At 37.6% G+C, this 6438-nt stretch overlaps 1 pseudogene; it reads left to right on the top strand.

Annotated features, from left to right (window-relative positions):
• Positions 1–556: 556 nt before the first annotated feature.
• On the top strand, positions 557–6438 carry LOC146724754 (carboxypeptidase D-like; annotated as a pseudogene).

Consider the following 6438-nt stretch of genomic DNA (forward strand, 5'->3'; position numbering starts at 1 on the left):
CCGCAAGTACATAAAAAAATATAAGTGTAACTGTATTTGCATATATAACACTTATGTAAAATACACAGTAACTGCCAATATTCAGTTTATTGTACATGGACAATTATCTATATATTAATAAATAAATGTAGATCTCTGTGAGAAACACTTCATCGAATCGGTGGACGATATAATCTCTGTATAGCGATATATATATATATATATATATATATATATATATATATATATTCCAATATTTTCCCTACAATATATATGTATTGTTCATAGCTAGAAATAAAAAAATTCTTTCTTGTCTTGAACAATGAGTAACTCTTTCAATACACATGTATCCTTTTCCTTTGAACCTATGTACAATTTTGTATGTATTTAATTTACTTATTATAGTCTTTTTATTTTCTCCGTACCTTGTGTTTTGTGCCATTATTTATCTTTATTGCTTGCATTGCTCTTTAATCTTAAATTGATGCATTATATCCGATATCGGGATCCAAATTATCGGAATAATTACTTTTATTATTTTGTTTATTCTCACTTCTTTTGATAACATGATTCATACAATGCAGGAAAAGATACCGTTGATGAGGTAGTAAGACTCCTCGACAAGTATGGCTTTACCATCCCACGGAGTTCAAGCACCACAAGTACGTTGCGATGGAGAGATTCTTGAAAGAGCTGAACACGAATTACCCAAATATCACGAGGCTCTACACCATAGGCAGCTCCGTGCAGGGTCGCGAGCTCTACGTTATGGAGGTCACGAAAGATCCCGGCAAGCACAGTTCCGAGAAACCCGAGGTGAAATACGTCGGAATATGCACGGAAACGAGGTGGTTGGCCGGGAAATACTGCTGCTGCTGTTGAAATATCTTTGCGAAAATTACGGAATCGACGAGAGAGTCACGAAACTGGGGAGTCCGTCAGACTCCACGTGTTACCCAGCATGAATCCTGATGGATACGAGATCTCAAAGGAAGGCGACGTTTTCGGAGAATATGGTAGAGCAAAACGCGAATGGTGTGGATCTTAATAGAAACTTTCCCGACACTCCGTTTACGACGTATGTTCTCTCGCCTTCATTGTATTGTATATACGTTTAATGTCTCTTATCGTCTTAATGATTTATACGAGCTTAATGATTGAAACGAGTTTTAAGAGGAACAGAGGCACCGAAAATGTTCTCATTGTGATATTCATGAATTTTTTTTAGAAAGTATTAGGATTATCAAAATGGGGTTTTTACCATTCTATTATATCGTATTTAGTAATATAAGATAAAATTTTATTGAAAAATACTTAAAAATATAGCAGATATTGCTGCTGACGTCAGATTCTGTTATGCTTTTACGGTATTCATGTAATCTATAGCTTCGTTCTGAAACAAAAAACTCGATTGATTCTTAAAATATACTTATAAATCTAGTCTTTGTCCCTAGCGAAAAAAATCGCAATATTTATAAAATGACACTATTTATTTGAATATAAAAATGATTATTTGTTAGCTATTAAAAAACTAAGGGGTTTAAAAAATCCTACGACTAGATTATATTACTAAATATCCCTATAATAGACTAGTAAAATTCTAAGAAAAAAATTAATGAATATAGAGTTATTTTTGGTATCTCTGAGTGTATGTCCTCCCTTAACGGGTATCTTGGTGTACCCATTTATAGATCAATCAGCAACCTGAGACTGAGGCGGTGATGCGTTGGATAGCGAGGATTCCGTTTTTACTCTCTGCCAATCTTCACGGAGGTGCGTTGGTCGCGAATTACCCTTACGACGACGGTCCGCAAAAATTCGTCGCGAATCCGAGTCCCGACGACGACGTCTTCCAGATGCTGGCGAAGACGTACTCCAACGCTCATCCGCGATGCATCTCGGAGAACCGTGTCCGCCTTTGGTGAAAGGCAGTAAGACGTTTCTCGCACGAACGTTTTCCCGAAGGAATAACGAACGGCGCCGCTGGTATCCCGTTTCTGGTGGCATGCAGGATTACAATTACTTGCACAGCAACGCCCTTTGAAATCACGCTTGAAATTGGATGCACAAAGTACCCGAACGCCACGACTTGCCGAATTATTGGCTAGAGAACAGAGAGCCGCTTCTGCGCTTCATCGAGATGGTACATTTTGATGTTAAAAATTGTCAATAATCTTTGATATATAATTCTTTCTAATCTTTTATACGCAAACAAGATAGGTGTCCTATTTAAATTATACATGAATATTTTAAAAATTATCGATATTAACAAAATGTTCAGTTGAGTGATTTTAAGCACATAATCTGATGTCAATAGATTGTGTTTGCAAATAATATATATATAATATATATATATATATTATGTATATATAATTTTCTTACAGTCTCACAAAGCCATACACGGTATGGTGAGTTTCGTCCATCGGCACTCCTATACCCCACGCAAAGATCTCGGTGGAAGGTATAAAACATGACGTCTACACCACCGAAGGGGGTGATTATTGCGATTGCTGGTACCAGGACGGTGGTATAACGTGACTGTCAGCGCGGTGGGATACGAAAGTATCACGCAGAACGTCAACGTACCTGATCACGGTGAAAAAGATGCAGAGACAATTTTGGATTTTACATTAATGCGCGATGATCCTCAGCATTGGTAATTATATTTATTTGAAATATATACTTTTTCGATATCTAACTTGAAAGATTGATGTGTTTTCAATAAGGTGGAAATCGACTGGTATAGAACTTCATGAATAAATTTTAAATAAGTTTTCTTCTTCTTTCGGATCTTTGGAATCTTTCTCGAGAAGATAACTCAAACAAATTTTTGAATGGAAGATAAAAATTCTACATATTTCTTTAAGTTGTTATATTAGCATATATGTCTTTTATCTTTATCATTTATAAAAGAAAAAAAATATCTTCAAAAAGTCGAGAGAAATGTTAAGAAAATCTTTTAAAAAATCTGTTTTTATAGAGATACTTTACTCTTACAGGTCATCCGCATACGATTTCGATTTGAGGGCAAACTTGCAGAATGGTTTCTTGAAAAATTCCGACTTAAGCGCGAGATTCAGTCAATTGGAGAACCATCAGCCTAATATTGCGGAATTTATAGCCAATGACTCACCGATTAACATGGCCATTCATTCGCTGAAGATCACGCATAATGTGAGTTTGATTTCAAGCGACTGTATATTGCTTATTTAATTGCATTCGATTTAAAACTTGGCACCTTTCAGATGGGATCACCCGACGAGAATAAGTTCCGTATCGCGTTGGTGGGAGGATTGTTCGCTTCCCAGCCAACAGGTAGGAGATCCTATTACGCTTGGCAACTCATATCCTCAAGGGAATAAGATTGGGAATCCGCCGATCGAAAGGCTACTAGATAACGCTTGCTGCATTTTATCCCGGGCGTCGATCCGGCATTTGATGACATAAAGGAGAGTAAAGATTGCAATCTTGTGGTCAAAAATGAAGTGGGAGACAAGTTATTATCGCAGAATAACACTAAACGAATAGATAGAATTACGAATGCGTTTGAGAAAATGTTACAGAGTGAGGATTACGATGTCGTCGTGATATTGGGAGATGGAACCTCGGAAATCAGGTAGGTAATTTAATATTTAATGTGATTATGAATAAATGTTTAAAATTTAATCCTTTTTGTGCCCAAATTTTATCTTTCAAGTTATTTCAACGATGACCTTAACACATTTAAAACTCTCGCCGAGAATTACGAGCATTCGAGACACAAAGAAATATGCAGTTATTCGAATAACAACACGCAACGCTTGACGGATTTCATACAGCGTGTATACCATATACCTGCGGTAGGTGTAATTTATTTTTTATACATATTTATTCTTTATATATTAATTACATATATATTATAATTTTGTTCATATATTATATTTTTATTTTATTTTATATTATATTTTTTTCTCTATAGTAAATACGTATTCAAAATAAAAAATTGTCGAATTTTTTAGCTATTTTGTCGCCAAGTATTTAAATATGTTATTTCTTTTACATGTGTAGATGAGCATAAGTCTGTCATGTTGCAACTACCCGCCCGCGGATTCAATCCCTATCATTTGGCGTGAGAATCTAAACCGCTTATGGAACTCGTGCAGAATCTGTTAGTGGAATTCGCGCAATGGTGATGGACGAACATGGTGCGCCACTTCGTGAGGCCAGCGTAAAAGTGGGGAGAAAAGCTACGGTGTGTCGCGTAATATGGCTTATTTCAAATGATACTAGTACCTGGTGAATATACTTTGACTGTCTCTGCGCGGGATACGACACGCGTATGTTGAACGTTTCCGTGCAACAGCAAACTATAAATAATATCGATATCAGGATGACATTGCGGAAGAACGCGACGCATTCGAGTACTGAGAGATTGAGCTACTAAATCAAGCCTTGAGTGATTTGAAAGCCAAACATCCGCGACAAACGACTTTGCACACCATCGGCAAGACCGCAAAAGGTAGCGAGATCAAGTGCCTCGAAATCGGTTCCGACAACGACCGGATAGGACGATCGTCCATCGTATTCTTGGCCGGGGTGCAACGAGCGGAACCAGTCACGTCCGGAGTACTCCTGCATTTTGCTTTGTACCTCCTGGATAATTATAAAAGTAACGCCACGATTGCGCGTTACAATCGACGACTTTCCATATACGTAGCTCCGGATTTCTCGCCTGATAATCTTATCAAGCGAATCTCACCTGCTCGTCACCGCGGTCGGACGGTCCTCGACAGTTCCCGATAACAAGAAGCTTGACGACGAAGCGGCTATGATAACGAATTGGTTCAAGACATTAACGCTGTGTTGGCTGTGAATCTGAACAGCGGTGCGCGACGCATAGAAATTCCATTCAGTCGCGAATATGGAATGATGGACGAAACGAAGATACGAAAGCGCCGACGAGAATCTGTTGCAACATTTAGCATCGGTGTACGCTGACGCGAGAGCAAACAAGCTATCCGAAAGCTCAAAATGCAAACGAGACTCGAATATCGGCGACAATAGCGTGATAAATCGGGAATAGGAATCGGCAAGAGGAGGTCATCCTCTGATGGATTATGTCTATTTCAATACGAGTACCTTGATGATAGACGTGTACGTTACCTGTTGCATTACCGATCAGTCCAGCGCTGTGTGGCAGGAAAATAAAGATAGTTTACTAGCTTCCGTCCAAGAACTGAACAAAGCGTAAGAGGATATGTCACCAATGAAGACGACGAGCCGATCATCGACGTCGTTCTATCTATGACAGATCGCCCATGTGATTAGAAACGGCAAGTCGGGCTTCTATTCCATTCTATTGCCGTCCGGAAGTCACAATGTAACAGCTACGGCGCCGGGATATCACGAGGAAACCAAACTCATTTCCACGCGTTTGTCCGAAACGAGGAAGTACTCGAGATTAATGTTCAAACTCGTTCGTGACGACAACATCATGGGGATGCCAAGACTGGTATTCGTTATGTATGTAATGGGTAAATATTAGAGTTACGAGATATTGAACGAGCGGAAATAATTAAAGATGTGAGATGAGGGAAGACATTTGATTGATCATCAACCATAAACTTTGTGTAATATGACACAATATAATTCTATTTCAGGTATGATATGCTTCGGCGTTGTATATGTTGCATATGTATCTGCACGAAATGCCAATCTTCGCAAGATTCTTCGGAGAAAAGCAGAAAGGATACGCTTTCAGTTTACTAAAGGATGGCAGCAGCTTTTTTCGACGATGATGAGAAGGAAATTGTGATATTCCGAAAACCAATAGACGAAAGTAATTATTTTATTACATATACTAAGATTCTAATAATCTTATAAAGGACTCTGCACCAAGTATATAAGGTTTTAGCTTTCGATGGAATTGGCTGTTTTTTATATGTTGTAGCTTATTACTTGCTAAACCAGCTAAACAAAAGATGTAATAGCCTTCAAAGCTAATATCGATAATTACTGAATTACAGCCAGTCAAACAATAAAAAAACTTAGACTCTACAAGTTATTGATTGGTTGTAACCAATCCAATTTTATCTTGAGGCTATTATATCTTTATTCAGCGCAGGACATAAGCTATAACATAAAAAACCACCAATTCCACCAAAAGTCAAAATCCTATATATTTGGGGGTCCTTTCAATGTATACACAAAATGCTAATTTTTACTTGTCATAATTGTAGGATATTCTTCAAATGATAATGAAGTTACAAGGCCGTATTTCGACGACGACAATAGCTCCGAGGACGGCAGCGATTTAGAGTTTATTCGGCCTGAACGTGAGTGGAGCGATAAAATACCAAGTCAAACGTGATAGTAAATGTTTTTGTATGATATATATATACATATTTTTTATATTGCAAAATTTTAATATTATCTTTGAAATAAGAAAAATGAACCAAATGCAATTAAACGAATATAATA

Source organism: Nylanderia fulva, unplaced genomic scaffold (genome assembly GCF_048542155.1).
Source record: "Nylanderia fulva isolate GAGA-0341 unplaced genomic scaffold, ASM4854215v1 Scaffold1182, whole genome shotgun sequence".
NCBI lineage: Eukaryota > Metazoa > Arthropoda > Insecta > Hymenoptera > Formicidae > Nylanderia > Nylanderia fulva.